At 41.3% G+C, this 20,620-nt stretch overlaps 1 pseudogene; it reads left to right on the top strand.

The window, feature by feature from the left end:
* Positions 1 to 3,877: 3,877 nt before the first annotated feature.
* The window catches only part of LOC125292276, a 20,568-nt pseudogene continuing 3,825 nt past the window's right edge, over positions 3,878 to 20,620 (top strand).

Raw genomic sequence — 20,620 nt, forward strand, 5'->3', positions numbered from 1 at the left:
CCTTGAGACCAACATACCATAAAAGATTCACAGAGAACTGTGTCTGCCCTACTCCTCCTTTCGGGGTCCAGTCCAGTGGGGGCTGCAGATCAAAACGAAAAATGATGGTTCCATGCTATCCATGTGGGGTTACATGCCCACCAAGTTTTGTGTAAATTCCGGGTCTTTCAGTGTCCCGAATCCTTGTTGGTGTGCGCCACTAAATGTACACATAAATTATTTTATTGTAAGGCCCCCATGAACGAAAGTACACAAACTTGGCATGCATTCAGAGGGTGTCATAATGATCCTACACTTTTAATTTCGTGCAGTTTTGACCTTGTCAGCCAGAGATATTGAGATGAAAACACCTAATTTTTTGCTTTTTAATTTTAACTAGGTGGCGCTTATACATGAAATAAGTGGTAATGGGATGGGTTGACATGTCCCCTTAAGACCAACATACAAAAAAAAGGTGGACCTCCTAGGCCCCTACGGTTCTCGAGATATTCACAGAAAACTGTGCCCGGCCACCTACAGGCCAGTTGGTGTAATATAACATAAATTCATTTATTGTGTGGCCCCCATGAACAAAATTCCACAAAACTTGAAGTGCATTCAGAGGGTGTCAAAATGATCCTACACTTCCATTTCGCGGCAGTTTTGACTATGTTAGGTCACAGATACCTACAATTACAACACCTCATTTTACTTTTTTTGTGTTTAACTAGGTGTAATTTTTATACATGAAATGAGTGGTTATGGAATGGGTTGACATGGCCCCTTGAGATCAACATACAAAAAAAAAATGGTCCTCCTAAACCCTACGGTTTTCGAGATATTCACAGAAAAACTCAGGTTCGCCCTACCCTCCTTTCGGGGTCCAATCCAGCTGGGGCTGCAGATCAAAACGAAAAACGATGGTTCCATGCTATCCATGGGGTTACATGTCCACCAAGTTTTGTGTACCCCGTCTTTCAGTGTCCCGGGAATAATAAATAAATAGGATTAAACACACATGATGCGTGCAGCAAAGACACAACATGCACATCAGTGATCACTGGTGATGGAGACACAATATGCACATCAGTGATCACTGGTGATGAGTTCATATTTATCATGGGTTATGGTCCTTACTGGATGACTGCTTGAGTGGTGTGGAATTTATTATGACCGCCGCGATATAGGTTTAGTCAGATTTTTTCTTTTTTTTTTCTTTTTCGCATGTCCAAATTTCCGTCAAGGATTCCCGGGACACTGAAAGACCGGGGTACACGAAACTTGGTGGGCATGTAACCCCACATGGATAGCATGGAACCATCGTTTTTCGTTTTGATCTGTGGCCCCCCCGCTGGACTGGACCCCCCAAAAGTAGGGTAGGGCAAACACAGTTTTCTGTGAATATCTCGAGAACCGTAGGGTTTAGGAGGACCATTTTATTTTGTATGTTGATATCAAGGGGCCATGTCAACCCATTCCATAACCACTCATTTCATGTATAGCGCCACCTAAACACAAAAAAGTAAAAATGAGGTGTTGTAATCGCAGGTATCTGTGACCTAACATAGTCAAAACTGCACGAAATTGGAAGCGTAGGATCATTATGACACCCTCTGAATGCACGCCAAGTTTCATGGAATTCCGTTCATGGGGGGCCACACAATAAATTACTTTATGTTACTATACACCAACTGGCCTGTAGGTGGCCGGAGACAGTTTTCTGTAAATATCTCGAGAACCGTAGGGCCTAGGAGGTCCACCTTTTTTTTGTATGTAGGTCTTAAGGGGGCATGTCAACCCATCCCATTACCACTTATTTCATGTATAGCACCACCTAGTTAAAAATTAAAAAGCAAACAATTAGGTGTTTCGTCACAATATCTCTGGCTGACATGGTCAAAACTGCACGAAATTGAAAGTGTAGGATCATTATGACACCTTCCGAATGCATGCAAGTTTTGTGAACTGGGGGGGCCTAACAATAAAATAATTTATGTGTACATTTAGTGACCGTACACCAACAAGGATTCCCGGGACACTGAAAGACCGGGGTACACGAAACTTGGTGGGCATGTAACCTCACATGGATAGCATGGAACCGTCATTTTCGTTTTGATCTGTAGCCCCCCCGCTGGACTGGACCCACCGAAAGGAGGGTAGGGCAGACACAGTTTTCTGTGAATATCTTGAGAACCGTAGGGCCTAGGATGACCAATTGTTTCGTGATATGTTTGCCTCCAGGGTCATGTTAACCCATTCCATGTACACACATGTGCATAAACAGATACACACGCACACACATACATTCACAGTAATCATACGTATGACACATACTCACACAGTAGACATATGTACGCATGCATGCATATGCACAAACACACATACACAGACAAACACACACACATAAACATAAACACAAACACACAAACATAAACACACAATTCAAGAATTTCTCAGAATTATGAACAGGCAAGATTGGGGTGGGGTTGTATAAAATTAATTTTACATGTGAAATCTATGAACTAATCATGTTTTGGTACTTGTTGTCTAGCAGATACCAGTGAGAATTGAGTGTGGATAATGCAATTTAGTGAGACAGTTAGAATCATATAGGCCTTTCAGCGTGATTTATTTTTGTGGAAAAAATGTGCTGGACTGGGCGGCGGTCATATTTTGTACCGCTCTGCGGTACATCTAGTTAAAATAAATATTGTCTGCTAGTTTTGTTTTCTTCATAATTTGCACGTTTTCATATACATTTGAGACATTTACACTGTGTTCAGTGTGCAACTCACACAAGGATGCTCTGAAAATGTAGCTGCTGGTGAAATCAGAAATGACAGTGTGTGTTTTTAGAAGGACGGGAGAGAGCAGCAGGCACCTCAACGCTGATAGTGAGAGTGGAACATTATGTCAGTCAGAGCCCAGACTGTTATGTGTTATTGTAATAAATCATTGCCATGTGTTATTGTATAAAGCAGTCAAAACTCTCCCCTTACAGTTTTCCACCGTTGCTAAAACACTAAACTCCATTCTCTAAACCAAATCTTTAGTTTCCTGAACTGTTTAATGCAAAACCTTAAACAGTTTGCACATACAGAACACATAGCAGATCTCATAGACTCTTTTTCTGCAAAACTCTAAACACATTCTCAGGCAATAAGACACATTTTGCATTGTGATGCACTTGCACAATGGTAACCACATGTGGAAAAAGCCACAAACAAATAGACACATAATGTGACATTTTCAATATTAGCCTGTTCAGAGTGCAAAGAGGTTGCTGAACAGTGTAGGTTTATATCAACAATGGACAGAAACAGAATCAGTGAGGCATTCAGAGTACATTGTGGGCTGTAGACATTTACAGTACTGAAATGCCTGTCTTTTCCGGTGCCGTTTTTCACAATCGCTAAAACACATTTTTTGAAACCTTCCACCCTTTTCTCAAAACTGTAAACACAAACCCCCATTCTCACTACTTTATGTTTACTGGATTTACAGTACATTTTGTAATCCACCGAGTTATGAAATATTTCTGCTTTGTAGTGTCTTTGTAGATGTAGTGTCTAATGGCTTTTAGAGACGATCTGAAGCCAATGTTTAGTTTTGAGCACAGGTACAACAGTTTTGAGGCGATGGTTCAGTTTTGCAGAGGTTGGCAAATTAAGGTTTTGGGAATGTAGTGTGAGATTTGGGATTTGTGCTTATAGTTTGGAGAAAAGGGTGTTTGACCATATACTACTGTATACTATTTTTTACCTTTTCTGTGAATGTGTGAGTCTGGCACCATTATTTACTATGGCGAGGGCATTGATTAGACAAAAAATTAATGTAGTTAAAAACTGGGTTTGAGTTCAGTTGTGGGTACAGACAAGCCACTGGATATGAGTGTTATATGAGGGATAATATCTTGGTAGGGCTGGTGGACCAAAGGATCCAGGGAATGCCCAGCCTGCAGGAGGAGGTCATCAAAGAGTCACCCTCCCCTTAATCTTCACTTAAAGAACCTGTGTGAGTCTTTCTTACAGGAGTAAGAAAGCGAGCTTCAGCGAGCTTCAGCAGGGTCCAAGGTGCTCTGCAGTCTGCACAGTGAGAAACTCAAGCTCTTCTGTCTGAAGGATAAACAGCCTGTGTGTCTGGTGTGTCAGACCTCAAAGAAGCATAAAAATCACAACTTCTGTCCCATCAATGAGGCTGCACTAGATATTAAGGTATTTGAAATTCTTGGAAATTCTTGAAATTATCCTGGTAGTTTATTTTCAAAATGACACACTTTTTTCCAAAATACACTAAATTATTTTTTTTAGAATAGATTATGAATTAAATATGAATATCTCTGCATACACAATTAAGTCATAGAGTGTCCATCATAGAGTTGTTACCCTGCAGTAAAGTGTGCATGTATTTCAGGATGAGCTCAAGATCAAACTGAAGCCCCTAACAAAGAAACTGAAGACCTTTGAAGAAGTTAAACTCATCTGTGATCAAACAGCAGCTCACATTAAGGTAAGGCATGACCAACATTAGACAACAACTTTCTTTCAAAGAAAAAAATAAGGGAATTGTAATGTGTGTGTTAATCTAGAGCCAGACCCAGAATACAGAAAAGCAGATCAAGGAGGAGTTTGAAAAGCTTCACCAGTTTCTACGAGATGAAGAGGCAGCCAGGATAGCTGCACTGAGGGAGGAAGAGGAGCAGAAGAGTCAGATGATGAAGGAGAAGATTGAGAAGATGAGCAGAGAGATCTCATCTCTTTCAGACACAATCAGGGCCATAGAAGAGCAGATGGGAGCTGATGATGTGATGTTTCTACAGGTAAGAAGCAGTCTTGAGCTTTTCTACCTCAGTGTCACTGGTAGCTGCTGTGTGATTGGACAAAGAGAACTCAAAGCTGATGTGCTGCAGATGTGTGAACACAGTGGTCCATCATGGAGCTCTATGAGGTTAGAGCAGTGCATTTAAGCAATAAGCCCCGAGAGGCTTTTTGCTTAAATGCACTGATTCTACAACAGCTAAGGGGCGTTGTTAGGCACGACGCGCTACAGCTAAGGGGCGTTGTTAGGCACGACGCGCTAGCAGAGGGCCTAAAACCCCCCTTAGCTGTTGTAGAATCAGTGTAACCTATACAGACTCGAGTTGCTTATTGCTTTTCTAAAACTGTTACCATAAATACCTGGCAAAGTTTCATAAAGTAAAGGTACAGCAACTAGAAATATAACGTTATTCCTAGATAATCATTCTTCTGCCAAAAAATATATTTCCTCTATCTGAATGGTTGCCAAGCAAGCAACATCGAGACACAGCTAGGCCTACTTTAACTTTTGTATCAAGTTGTGGTAGCGCAGTAATATAGAACGGAATGTGGTCAAGGTGTATGTTTATGCTGCATTTTACAACGGCATCAAACGTGATTCAGCCAATCACAATCAAGGACTGGAACTATCAGTTTTAGAATATGACATCAGCACTCTCAAGAGGGTCAGCTCAGCTCTAGTGGACCATAGTGGACATGAACTAATGCACTTCATAGGGAACGCAGCTCTACTGGACCATAGTGAACATGAACTGATGCACTTTAGTGTTAATTTTGTCACCTATTTTTAATTTAGTCTTAGTCTTAGTCTTGTGACGAAATGTCCTTTTTAGTCTTTGTCATATTTAGTCATTCAAATATCATTTTGTTAGTCAAGTTTTTAGTCGACTAAAGTCTCATCATTTTAGTCTAGTTTAGTCAAAAGAAAACTAAAGGTATCTTAGTCTTAGTCAGTTTTAGTCAACACATTTTAGTCTTTTTTTTATAACAAATTATTTCTGATTACCATTTGAGTCAAATAGTGTTTCACACATCTCAATTTTCCAACAATATTGTGTGTCCACAGGGCTACTCGTCTGTTATAATTACTCACTCTGATTTTTGTCCAGTCAGTATGTTTACATGCACAGGTAAGTCGAGCTACAGTTATAGCTTCGGCTGGGATTCTTTTGACCATAGACAGTAAAGATTTGACTGGACCACTGTCATATTAAGTAGACTAGTGTTTCTCAAAGTGTGGTCCGGGGATCACTGGTGGAAGTCGCGAGGCTATAAAGTAGTCCGGGCGAGCAGATGTGGTAAAATATAATATATATGAGTTGTTTGCAATATTAAACCAACTTGTATGCAAAACAGTTCTGCAACACTGTCTATGTAAGATATGCCAGTTTAAATCATACAGTATGAATCCACACAATAAGCAAAGTGCAAAGACAATAAGCAAAGGTGGTTCAGTGAGTAGGCCTATTGTGTAGACTAATTATAGGCTACTGTTGAAGTAGGTCTAATCTTTTTTAGCTAGGGGTTAGTTAAGTGGTCCTGAAACTGAAAAAAGTTTGAGAAACACTGTCATAGGCCAAAGTATTAATGTTTTACTCCGCCACAGCTAGATGGCGATATGCACCAAACACAACACATTCCCTAAACAGACTCTCCATCTTAGCCATAGCTAACTTGCTAGCGAACTTTCCATATTAGCTTACTAGCAAACTTTGCATCATCAGTCTAACTAGTTAAATAGTTGACATTACATGATGAACATTTTCTGTATGGACATTGTGGGGGGATGTTAATTTGTATGAAAAGAAGCTTCAATTTCTGGGTATGTAGCATTGTGGCATAAAGCTTAGGTAGTTAGCTTGCCAACTCTGGCAGAAATCTCAGTGTTCTTGTTCCATGTAGTTTAGGTGGTTGCAGCCACAGGGTGCAGCAACAGCTGCGTGAACTAGCCTACAGGAAGCTGTTAGTATGAACTCATTGGGAAAATTTTGAAAAGTAACAGCTAGATATTCTGTCTTCTCATTTTGTAGACAAAATGAAGAGAGATTTTATCTTAGTTTTTTATTTCATGCAAAACATTTCAGTCTTTTTCGTCAAAAATAATGCATCTTAAGATAGTCTTAGTCAGTGTTTCGGGACATTACTGCCGTCGGGTCTTAGTCATGAAAAAAAAAGGTTGTTGATCTAACATATTTCCTCTCGTCTAGTCTGATCTAAATTAACACTAATGCACTTCATAGGGGCGAGCTCTAGTGGACCATAGTGGACATGAACTAATGCACTTTAGTGTTAATTTTGTCACCTATTTTTAATTTAGTCTTAGTCTTAGTCAGTTTTAGTCAACACATTTTAGTCTTTTTTTTTTTATAACAAATTATTTCTGATTACCATTTGAGTCAAATAGTGTTTCCACACATCTCCGTTTTTCCAACAATTGTGTGTCCACAGGGCTACTCGTCTGTTATAATTACTCACTCTGATTTTTTTGTCAGTCCAATGTTTACATGCACAGGTAAGTCGAGCTACAGTTATAGCTCGGCAGGATTTGACCATAGACAGTAAAAGATTTGACTGGACCACTGTCATGATTAAAGTAGACTAGTGTTTCTCAAAGTGTGGTCCGGGGATCACTGGTGGTCCTGAGCTATCATAAGTAGTCCAGCGAGCAGATGTGGTAAAATATAATATATATGAGTTGTTTGCAATATTAAACCAACTTGTATGTAAAAAACAGTTCTGCAACACTGTCTATGTAAGATATGCCAGTTTAAATCATACAGTATGAATCCACACAATAAAGCAAAGTGCAAAGACAATAAACAAAGGTGGTTCAGTGGTAGGCCCTGTGTGTAGACTAATTATAGGCTACTGTTGGGATAGATCCTAATCTTTTTTTTTTTTTAGCTAGGGTTAGTTAAGTGGTCCTGAAACTGAAAAGTTTGAAACACTGTCATAGGCCAAAGTATTAATGTTTTACTCCATGCGCTAGATGGCGATATGTAAAAACACAACACATTCCCTAAACAGACTCTCCATCTTAGCCATAGCTAACGCTGTGAACTTTCCATATTAGCTTACTAGCAAACTTTGCATCATCAGTCTAACTAGTTAAATAGTTGACATTACATGATGAACATACCCCATTATGGACATTGTGGGGATGTTAATTTGTATGAAAAGAAGCTTCAATTTCTGGGTATGTAGCATTGTGGCATAAAGCTTAGGTAGTTAGCTTGCTAACTCTGGCAGAAATCTCAGTGTTCTTGTTCCATGTAGTTTGATGTTGCAGCCACAGGGGTGCAGCAACAGCAAAATGAACTAGCCTACAGGAAAGCTGTTAGCATTATGAACTCATTAGGAAAATTTTGAAAAGTAACAGCTAGATATTCTGTCTTCTCATTTTTGTGGACAAAATGAAGAGAGAGATTTTATCTTAGTTTTTATTTCATGCAAAACATTTCAGTCTTTTTAGGTCAAAATAATGCATCTTAAGATAGTCTTAGTCAGTGTTTCAGGACATTACTGCCGTCTCGTCTTAGTCATGAAAAAAAAGGTTGTTGACGAACATATTTCCTCTCGTCTAGTCTGACGAAATTAACACTAATGCACTTCATAGGGAACGCAGCTCTAGTGGACCATAGTGGACATGATGCACTTCATGGGGAACACAGCTCTAGTGGACCATAGTGGACATGATGCACTTCATGGGGTACACAGCTCTAGTGGACCATAGTGGACATGATGCACTTCATAGGGAACACAGCTCTAGTGGACCATAGTGGACATGATGCACTTCATAGGGAACACAGCTCTAGTGGACCATAGTGGACATGATGCACTTCATGGGGTACACAGCTCTAGTGGACCATAGTGGACATGATGCACTTCATAGGGAACACAGCTCCTAGTGGACCATAGTGGACATGATGCACTTCATGGGGAACACAGCTCTAGTGGACCATAGTGGACATGATGCACTTCATAGGGAACACAGCTCTAGTGGACCATAGTGGACATGATGCACTTCATAGGGAACACAGCTCTAGTGGACCATAGTGGACATGATGCACTTCATAGGGAATTTAAGCTTATTTGTGGTTTATTCATTCCCACATTCAAAGTTTGCTTATGTTTACTTTAACTAATTACTTGGCTTAAGTTTGATTAGAAATAATAATGTAATACTACTGCATTTCACCCTTTATTGTTCTGCAGGCTACAAAAAGCACAGTGGAAAGGTGGTGATCTGCCTCATGTCTCTCTCTTCTCTGTGGTTCTGAACCCAAACCCACAGCAGCACTGACTCCTGAATGTTATTCCAGGAGCCCAGTGCACACCTCAGGATCAGAGAGGGGTTTCAGGAGCTCTGATCAATGTGGCAAAGCACCTGGGCAACCTGAAGTTCAGAGTCTGGGAGAAGATGCAGGAGACTGTTCAGTACAGTGAGTTCTGTGTCACTCACTAAATCACACACACACACACACACACACACACACACGCGCTCGCAGACTCACTAACATACACACACAGGCGTGGCTGGTCCATTTGGGCAGGTGGGGCAGAGCCCTTCCAAATTCCTCCACTAGAAAAAGTAGATCCATAAACAAGATTCTAAATTAATGTTGTTTTTACATACATTCGGTGAGATAAGTATTTATTCCTTTTATGTTTCTAAGTTGTGATTTTTTTTTTAAAGAGGTTCGCCTGGCTTGCAGAGCTCTCTATGCTCACCTCCACTGCAATTGCTGTACAGTAACATTACATGTTACGTCTCTGCCCAGAAATTCCACAGCGCCATACCGTTTTTTCCATGTAAATCTGTCGTCCAGATATGGAACTGCAGCAAGCGCCTGGCTCTTATGAGGTTGGGGGGCAGAAATATTTACTATACTGTAACATATTACACAGCTTAAAGTTTGGTGGTTAGTAGCCTAGAGTGACGGTTTTCAAAAATGGCCAGTGAGCAATGTAGGCCTACTGTGTGCTGTAGCATTACAGAACTCCTCCAAAAAGTTTAAAATTAGATTAGATTATTTCTTGTTTATATCATATAATGTCATGGCTAAAATGTCTCAGAGAAGACAAAGAAATAAGGCCAACAAGTCTCATCTTAATTGTGAAACGAAGTGGCCAGGCTGTAGTATGCTAGGCCTACTCTATGAATTATAACATGTTGGATTATGTCATCTTCACCTACAAACCTAAAGGATTTACAAGAATATAGAAGATAAGGTAGCAGGCTATGTTTGCTATTCTGGCCCGCAATGGCATGATTAATTGCAGTCTCTGAGAACTAGCGTGTAGTGTAGTGTAAGTGTAGAATTGTGACAGCTATGGTCAACTGTATGTTTGCTATTCTGGCCGGTTTTGGCAGCCTCTGACCGCGCGTAAGTGAGTTATGAGTTGTTATGGTGAGTTCATTGTAGTAGTATGGACCAGCAAACAACTACACAGGGCTTCTACGGTTGATATTGATAGCGTGCAGGTTCCCAGTCTGGACACAGCTATGCGTTAGTGTAACAGAGGTAGTTTTCCCTCTCCCATGTTCTCTGCGTTGTGAACTTATGGTAGTGATGATGTGGTTATTTCTTAACTTGTACACATGCAGTAAATTAGTTATGATTTAAAATGATAAATATAAGTATAAGTCTATATATTCTTTGATCCCATGAGGGAAATTTGGTCTCTGCATTTGTCCCAATCTGTGAATTAGTTAAACACACTCATCACACAGTAAACACAGTGAGGTGAAGCACATACTTATCCCGATGCAGTGAGCTGCCTGCTACAGCGGCGCTCGGGGAGCAGTGAGGGGTTAGGTGCCTTGCTCAAGGGTACTTCAGCCGTGGATGTGGGCATGGGAGAGCAGTGCTCACATTTTTCCTACTGGTCGGGGATCGAACAGGTAACCCTTTGGTTACAAGCCCGAAGCCCTAACCAGGTAGCTGGTAGCTGGTTAGGGCTGGTAACCCTTTGGTTACCAGCCCTAACCAGCCCAACCACGGCTGCCCCCATGAACTTGTGGTAGTGATGACGTGGTTATTTCTTTCAGTCTGTCAAGTAGATATTGTGAAGTCTGCTTCAAGACATGTGAAGAAGTGAAGAAGTGCATCACCTGCAATGACGTCTTCTGTGAGATCTGCGCTATAAAACACTGCAGAGAAATGGATGGACATCAGCTTCAGGACCTGGTATGCTATTTTGTAGTATTGTAATTTAGTAAGATATAATCAGTTCTGTTCACTCCATAGAAATAGATTAAGCATTCCCATTTGATGCACGCCTTTTCAGTGGGGTTTAAGCAGTGCCTAAGAAGTGCATGTCACGCAGGCAGTGTGCACGCTCTAACCTATTAAAGGTGCTCTAAGCGATGCTGCGCAGTTTTTAAGCTAAAACATTTTTGTCACATACTGCAAACATCACCTCACCATCCGCTAGCTGCCTGTGCCCTGAATACACTGTAAAAATATGCGGTCTCTGTGGACAGCCCAGGCTCCAAAAATGGCAACAAAAACAACTTGGTCCAACCAGTGTGGTATACTACGAAGCACGTTAGACTAGGGCTGTCAAAATAACTGATTAATTTCGATTAATTAATTTGAGAAAAAATAACTGATTAAAAAAATGAGTGCAGATTAATCGATGCCGTATGACCTTTGACCCTGAGCCGTTCTAGTCAGTAAAAATTAGACTGTAAAATGAAGGAGAGAGAAGAAAATGTGCTGCCTAGATCATTGATTGGAACATTTACTTTTAAAAAATGGCCTGATGGTGTTGATAAAAATAAAGTGTTGAAAATAAAGTCCTCTGCAATGTCTGCAAGTGTTGACATTGAGGGGAGTGTTAATTTATTTTCATTAATATATCATTATATCTGTGGCCTGAAATGCCTTGTATGTGAACAAAAAAACCCTCTTCCTGAAGCACTTTTGAATTTATTTCCTCAGCATATTAGGTCATATCATAGATTATTATGGCCATTATTTGAACAGTGAAAATAATAATAAAAGAGTTTTTGAACTTTAATGTCACTAATGCTAATTATTCAATTATTCATTTGAATTTAAATATTTAAAATACTTTCACAGCAAAAATTATATATGTGATTAATTTAGATTAATTAATCACAGAGTATGTAATGAATTAGATTTTTTTTTTTTATCGATTGACAGCCCTACGTTAGACATATCTAGGCTATCTAGACATATCGAGGCTACACAATGCCTTGACTCAGGGGTATAAGTTAAGTGATACTATGATAACAGGCTTTCAGCTCAGATCTGTGCGCGTTCTCGGTGTTGGGATGATGTTGGCCAATCGTGAAACGTGGATAGCACAAGACCGCCTATTTTAAAAAACAATTACTTCCACATTTATGATCGATAGCGTAATCTACACTCCGGTCATTTTTAGTGTCTAGCAACATCAAATAAATCGATTGTCATAAAATGTTGTATGGTATGCACATCCATAGTGGCATATTTGCACGCACAACACTGTTAAAGCGCATGCAAGATCCAAAATGTTTGTAGAGGTGGAGCTCCACCTGTAAGATAATATGATAGAATCCTACATGTGATTGATACCATTGCTTTGTTTTTCAAGATAATTCATTGGTCAGTGGCCGGTAGTTTTACACAATTTGAGCTATAACTTAGCACATAACCTGCTCCCGACCAGGTTTGGTTGACAGCATAAGACACCATGGTGATACAGCAACACTAAAACAGATCCACTTTCGTGTCACAGCATACCCTGGCTATGAGCGCAACATACCTCGATAACCCGCTAATCGAGCATGTTTAAGAGAGTTTCAATTGCACGGGAGGAGGGGAGGGAGTAGCGAGCTAGCTCTCTGTTTTATTTGAACATCAACAGAAGTGACATTACCCAACATCGCTTAGAGCACCTTTAACATGGCCGGCGGAATGAAAACGGACAGGTAACGCTGCTGACACGCAGTCGACATGCTTGCGGTGTGAGGGGTCAAAGCTAAGGGATAAATTGAAATCCTCTTCTGAAATATGAGATTATCCTCACTGCTCAAACGTTCCCTTTGCATTTTTACAACATACATCGCCCCTCTCCAAGTACCTACAGACACACAAAATGGATATTTTGGCAGCTCAGCATCTGGTTGAGGGGGCAAAGGATAGCCTACAAAAAATATGTCAGGGACTTTGAGAGAGTGAAAAGAGGCGGGTGATAAGTTTGCGAGTTGCACCAATGAATGATTTATTATTTGAATTTCCCCTTGGGGATCAATAAAGTATAAAGTATCTATCTATAACTATTATTTAACCTTTACACATTTGTTGAAACATGTTAATAATAAAAACTATGGGGGTAGTAAAATTAAAATAAGAGGTGGGCAAACTATGAATTTGGTGATCACTGTAATGTGGACTGTGCCATGCGGTATCGGATTTTTAAAAAAGGCATTCAGAACATGTTTCATGATGGTGGAGGTTATTGTCCAAATGTTTATAACTATACCAGTGGTATTAAATGGTTCTTAGAGTGTTGATGAGTGTGCCTATTGTAAATGTGGACATGTGGAATGTGTAACATTCAAAAATGTGGTGATTTTTTAATGTTTAAAGTTGCAGTTGGTAAATAACCTCTTTTAAGAAGTGGATCAACTCCAATAAGAGGTGGATAAACTGTGTGTACTTGTGTTTAGCCTCCACTACAGCCCTGGATACAGGATACTAAGGGCTTCAGTAATGCAATTTCCACCACCATGGAAAAAAGTGGGCCATTCTTGGGCCTGAAACTGTCCGCTGATTTAGAACACAAAGTTCATACATGACACAATTCCTCTCCTCAATTCCTCAAAAACTATCCTAAAACTGATCTACAACTGAACATGGCCAAGTGTCTTGTACCATTCTTCATGAGTCACTAAGGAATTCCTCACCTGACACTCATACATTAAGAAGATTCTCTAGGCTTGTGTCATAATTTCCTCCTTCTTTTACAGACTCAGTCCATTTTATCCATCCAAAAAGGTACCTGCACTTTGTCATGGCTTGACTGTAAATAGATTTACAAACAACATTAAATAAAAACCAACCAACCGGTGACATTAGGCTGAACCATCCCATGTCTTACATATTTTAGATCCACCTGGAAAGATCCAGTTCTCAGTGAGGCCAGACGCAGTGACTTTGAAATGGCCCCCACCAAAGGGCACTACTGACCACCAAATGTTCAAAGTCACCTGGACTAGTCCAGGCCAAGCACCACGCAGCATACCGGTGCGGCGCTTAGGAGCACAGGTGACCGGGTTGCTTTCAGGACAGAGGTATAACTTTACTGTGGCCACCGTCAGTGAAGATGGATGTGAGAGCTCATATTTGCAAGTGTCACGGGTGAATTTATGTGGCATATGAGATGTAACGGTGTGATCGGGTGAGGGCTGTCAATGTCTGGTGCGACTGAGGAATCTGGGTGTGTGTGTGTGTGTGTGACGTGCATGTAATGCGACCTGTAGATAGCCACAGAGTGCAGGGGCTCTCTAGGCACAGGTGTGGTGATTTGGGGATAATTAGGAAGCGGCATTGTGACAGACAAAAGACAAGCTCATTTGGAGGAAGGGAGAACACGGGAGAGCCGGGTAGAGTTTTGGTGCACAGTGTTTATAGCCATGGGCTGTGGCAGCGTGTGGAGAAGAATCCATTGGACGTGAAGTTTCCTGTGTGTCTGCTCCTGATCGGTGTCGGGTTGCCTCGGACGAACTCACTGCTTGCTGTATCATCTGGAGGCGCGACATCGGTCGCCTCCATCAAGTTAAGTGATCGCATTCCTCAACCTGAGCTGCAGTGTTGCAGCGTGCAGATGCCCATTAGCCTTCCCTGCCATGACTGCCGTGGGATTGTGGACAACAGTTTTTACGTATTGATAGACTCCTGGTGGCCCAGCAGCGTGTGCCGTGTGCCGTGCGTGTATTTAAAGACTGTGTGCCTCGTCTTAAGTTTGATATGTTGCTGTGCTATGTTTGGACGTTGCAGTGACTCTTTTCTCCAGTAAATTGCCCTAGGAATACTATTGACTGCTTGAGAATTGTAGTCCACACGTACTGGCTATAGCAGTTTGGCCTATTAGTATCAGTTTTCTCTTTCTTCCAGCAGTGCTTGGCGTGTGGCGTAAAGGGTTGCCTGGATTGTTTGGACTGCCTGGGCCTCGGGCTCGACTCGGCGGCCCCTCCCCTTGGATCAGCGTGTGCGTGTAGCTGAACACTGCCCCCTCCCCCCTGGGATCAGCGCGTGTGTAGCTGAACACTGCCCCCTCCCCTTGGATCAGCGTGTGCGTGTAGCTGAACACTGCCCCCCCCCCTGGGATCAGCGTGTGCGTGTAGCTGAACACTGCCCCCCTCCCCCTGGGATCAGCGTGTGCGTGTAGCTGAACACTGCCCCCCTCCCCCTGGGATCAGCGTGTGCGTGTAGCTGAACACTGCCCCTCCCCCTGGGATCAGCGTGTGCGTGTAGCTGAACACTGCCCCCCCCCCTCGCTCCTCGGATCGGATGCGCCCACCACCAGCAGCAGCATAGCCCCCTACCTGTGAACTGGTGCCTTCTCTACTTATGGACTGTGTCTTTTTTAAATATTGTATTAAATAAATATATTGGATTTGCATAACTCGGTCGCCAGCCTTGTTTGTTGAACAGCCACAGCATAGCTCCCCAGCAAAAGGACATGTACACACAGGTAATGTATCTGAGGAAGATGTTCATATGACCTCTTTGTATGGCTCAAAGTTATTGAAGCTCTGCTACTTTGTGCCTTTGCAAAAATGCTTTCGGTTTTAAGGCCAGAAATGTAAACATTAATCCTAAAGAAGTGGCTTGTCTGAAATATTAACTCTTACACATTGGAGAATTGGTCAGGCAAAGACTGACTCCTCTTTTTCCCCACAGTTTTATAGAAATAAAAAAGTGATAAATTGCGAACATGCCAGTCAAATTGTTCAGTTAAATAAGTATTATTTATACTATTAATTAATACCAATTAATAATAGGAATATATCTTATTGTACATTTAGGGTGGTAGCTTTGGTGGCTAAGGAGCTGGGCTAGCATACAGAAGCCTGAAAAGTTGTGGGTTCAATTCCTGGCTTCCACCGTTGTGCCCAAAAGCAAGACACTTAAAGCTGCAGTAGGCAAGTCTGACAGATTGAGGGGACTTAGCCAAAATGTTTAATGTTTACAACTCTCATGCCCCTCCCCCCACTACCACCGAGCATCCCCTCATCAAGTTTGTGCTCGTCAGTGCGCACCGGACTGCACCAGACTGTGATTGACAGTCAGATACACAGCCCTGCTCTGATTGGACCAGAAGCTGTGGAATTTTGCAAAACAAATTACAGGCTCTAGGTGGAGGTAGAAGTGCAGGTTTTTTTCTAAAACCGGCTGATTTATGTTGCTCTGTCTGAGCATAGTGTCGGTTTCAGTGAATATGATCAAAAAAATCTTGCCTACTGCAGCTTTAACCCTGAGTTGCTCTGGAGTCAATGGCCCTTGTGATATAACTGTCAGAAGTTGCTTTGGATAAAAGTGTCTGCTAAGTGTATAAATGTAAATGTATATTTCACTGAGTGCTGTGTCACATAAAATGGCTAACTGCTGACTACTTACTCTGTGGGGTGTAAGCAGGCTTGACTGTGAACTATGTGAAGGTTCAAACTCATTCACTGCAGTTTCAGTGGCCATTAATAGGAAATCTATTTTTGATTGTTGGACACAATCATGGTGATCTGCCATCATCAGTATTACCAAGAAAGCTACAGAGAAGTGAGACTCTTAACTCTAACTCTTCTACCCTGCAGAGATTCCTTCACCAGAGAATCTCAGTGTGGATCTGGGTGCCTCAAGTATCTCTCTGACATGGAGCAAGCCCGACCGAGTTGACCAGGTGTTTTACCTACTAGAGCTCTTCAAAGAAAAGATGTGCATTGATACCATTCACAGTGACGCCCCCCATCATACCATCACAGACCTACAACCAGGACAGGATTACACTATCAATGTGTCTACAGTGGTGACCAATGGCAAACCAAGCAAACCGATCTCCAAAACCTTCAGAGTGGGTAAGGAAACATAGGAAGGAAACATACTGAAACAAAACCAGAAATGAACTATAGGTTATATTGCACATAGGTAGGTGTCTATTGTAAACAGGGATATGCTATACTGCACTTATTTAAGGTGCCTATCGTAAACAGGCATATGCTGTATTGCACATAGGTAGGTGCCTATTGGAAACAGGGATATGCTATATTGCACATAGGTAGGTGCCTATTGCAAACAGGGATATGCTATACTGCACTTATTTAGTTGCCTATTGCCTGTCTCTTGGTGGTGTTGACACTAGTCATTGATTTTGCTTTCATCACCTCCAGGTCCTGGTCTTCCTGAGTTTCTGGCTGCTTTGGGTCTGAAGGATCTTCATGGAGGGAAGCTCACACTCAGCTCAGCCCTGGAGATCAACAGTAACACAATTTCTGAAAAACCAGCAGAAAATCTGAAAGAACTACCACATAACTTCTTAAATGGACTGATGTTGGCCAATATTAATGCTAGAAACATCAGATGTGTACAGGCTCAAAATCATGACTACAGTTTCTCTGATGATAGTAATGAATCTGATACCATAAATCCTCTAGATTTGATCATTGCTCTTTTCCATTGTGCAGATCCTTTCCTCCAGCAGGAATTGGTCTCTAAAATGTCTATGTGTCAGTTTGCTGTTCCTCTGTTGTTGCCAAATTGTGATACCCAACAAAGCACCCTGATGTTGTGGGCCATGAGAGACCTGGTGAAAAAGTTCAGACCTCAATCTGTAGCTAGTGACAAGGCATCTGTTCGTTAGACTAGGAGAGAGCAGTTTAGCCAAATCTCAAACTCTGAACAAGCTTCTTAGTAATCCTCATCAGCAAAACTATGCATTTATTCATCATGACATGGAGTGTGGAGATGTGCCCAGGAGAATCTCAGATGGACTGGTTGAAGTCACCTGGCAGATATTTCGGAGGCCATGACCAACTTCACAGATGGGATATCCCAGTCAAGAGTAGTTTGCCTCTATTTCCTTAAGTGGTTAAAAATTCAGTTGGACAACCTTTGCCATCAGAATCGTGAACAACAGAAAACACACTCTCACAGAATACCACAGGCCAAGGGAGCATCTACATCATTAGCTGATCAAATCGCCAACTGCACACTGGGTCTTGAGCACTTCTTTTGTGAGCTGGGCCAACTTTATGAGTGCGCTTGCTCCCTTCCAGAAAACAAAAGAGCAAAACAGCAAGTCCAGCACCTGCCTTCTCTGTGTGCTCAGATGCTGCTGGATGGGTTTCCAGTTGAGCTGGTCGATGGAGACGCAGCAAACATCCTAATGAAGTGGATATCAGAAGTCCTGACCCAGCTACATCAGTTGGTGGACTCCAAGAGTAGGATCCTGGTGATGACTGTGCTGGGAGTGCAGAGCACTGGAAAGTCCACCTTCCTCAACACCATGTTTGGAGTGCAGTTTTCAGTTAGCAGTGGAACATCTACCAGAGGAGCCTTCATGCTGCTGATTAGAGTCTCTGAGGAACTCTGATCTGAGCTCAAGTGTGACTTCATCATGATCATCAACACAGAGGGCCTAAAATCACCTGAGCTGGCCGCATTAGACACAAACTACGAACACGACAATGAACTCGCAACGCTGGTCATAGGACTCAGTGACATCACCATCATCAACATTTCCATGGAGAACAACACAGAGATGAAGGACATTCTGCAGATTGTGGTCCATGCATTCTTCAGAATGAAGGAGGTTCCAAAGAAGCCCAGATGTGTGTTTGTGCATCAGAACATGCCAGACATGGCTGCTTACGAGAACAACCAGAGAGAGCGGACGAAGCTGATGGAGCAGCTGGATGAGATGACCCGGATAGCAGGTAAAATGGAGAGAAAAGAAGGTAACACAAAGTTCACTGATGTGATGAAACATGATTCTGACAAAGACAACTTCTACATCCCTGCACTTTGGAATGGAAGTCAACTGATGGCGCCAGTGAATGCTGGCTACAGTGAAGACGTCTATGGGCTCAAGAAGAGTTTGGTGCAGCAATACAAAGAAGATTTCAGGAACAGTGTCAGACGCCTGAGAAGAGAGACCGAAATTTCGATACAAAACTCTTTGAAGAGACCTATTAAGACGAAAGAGGGAATCAAAATTATGAAGAAAATTTCATCAGACATAATACAGAGAAAGATTAAAGAACTGCAGGGCAAATGTAAGGGGACAAAAACTGTTCTAACTGATAAAGATCTTGAAAGTGAATTTGAGAAGTTATGGAAAGTCATTATATATATAACCTGTCAATTAATTTGATACCAGCGCAAGATGTTTGTAAGCGAATTAAGTCTGTGCTGCTGTCACATTTTAAGACAAACACTGGGCATGTCGAACTGATTCTTCAGTCCAATTTGCAGGATTGTGGACTGGAAAAATTCACTGTGAAAAAACAGTGGCTTGGAAAAAATCGTAGAAATCAACAGCAGATCCAGGATATCTGTGATGCTGTCAATACAGAATGTGAGAGCTTTGTGTCAGGGAAAGTGCAGAGAAATGCCTGCTACAAAGATGCAGATATTGGAGAGCTCCTCCAAATAATTGACAAGAGAATGAAAGACCAGGGACTGGGTGAAGAAGGTGAAATCTATCTGAAATTACATGTCTGTGGTCACACAGTGAGAGAGTTCCGGAAGATGCACAGCCACATTGGTGATCTGAATGATCATGCAGCATATCTGCAAAGTTTGAAACCTAATCTACAGGCATTATTCAAGAGACAGTACAGGTGTGAGTGCCTTGTTTGACGCTCAGTACAGTCATTTCTTGTGTGTTAGTAGCATTGTGTATAAAGGGCAAGACAGTGTTTTATGTGGGGGGGAAAAGCCAGGTATTAACTAAATCCGTTTATTAACCACAGTGCCCAATAGCCCGATGAATCAGAATCAGATTGTGCTTTACTAAAGAAGAATGAAGAAGGAAAAGAAATGTATATGTGTAGCCCCCCCACATGTATTAACCTCATAGCTGAAGACATTTTGCAAAATCAAAGTATAAACCTCAATTAATGGTCAGGGAATTACAGTAATACAAATGTTGGCTATGCAACAGCTGAGAAAATATTTTGAATAGCTATAGTTTCTAACATATTTACAGGTAACCAGTTTAAAGCATCTCCTTGCCATTAGAAACTACAGGTCTGAAAAATTACCATTATCATTGGTTACATTTGACTAATAATCATGGCACATTGAAGTGAGAAAGTGAGTGATGGGCATGTGAGAAAGAGTCAAACCCAGTCAGGAGACATTGTTCAGATCGTCATGATCAAAATGACCAAGCATATTCAATCTCACTTTCAGTTTGATGTCTTTGAATTTGTATTCTATGAATGATATTAAGTTCATGATTGTCTTATTTGCTGTCATGTGCATGTATACCTGTTGATATATTAATCAGTGTTGATCACCATGGAAACACTAAGGATTATAATAGCAAAACAAAACAGTTGCATTGAAAAAAAGCTAATGTTCCATTAAAGTTATTGTTTACCTTATGTTATTTGATTATTCACTTTCCTGACTAGTTGTATTTTGTTTGTTGTTTGATCAATGTATGTATGTCATCAATGTCACTGAATTAAATAAAAAGAGTTCCAACTGCAAAAAAGGTACAGAGTGTGCAACCATTTATTTTATGTGTTTAATAAAACGTCATATATTTTGTTTGTGAAAAAACACACATCACTTTGACAATGTTTA

The sequence above is a fragment of the Alosa alosa genome, chromosome 3 (genome assembly GCF_017589495.1).
Source record: "Alosa alosa isolate M-15738 ecotype Scorff River chromosome 3, AALO_Geno_1.1, whole genome shotgun sequence".
Taxonomy (NCBI): domain Eukaryota; kingdom Metazoa; phylum Chordata; class Actinopteri; order Clupeiformes; family Clupeidae; genus Alosa; species Alosa alosa.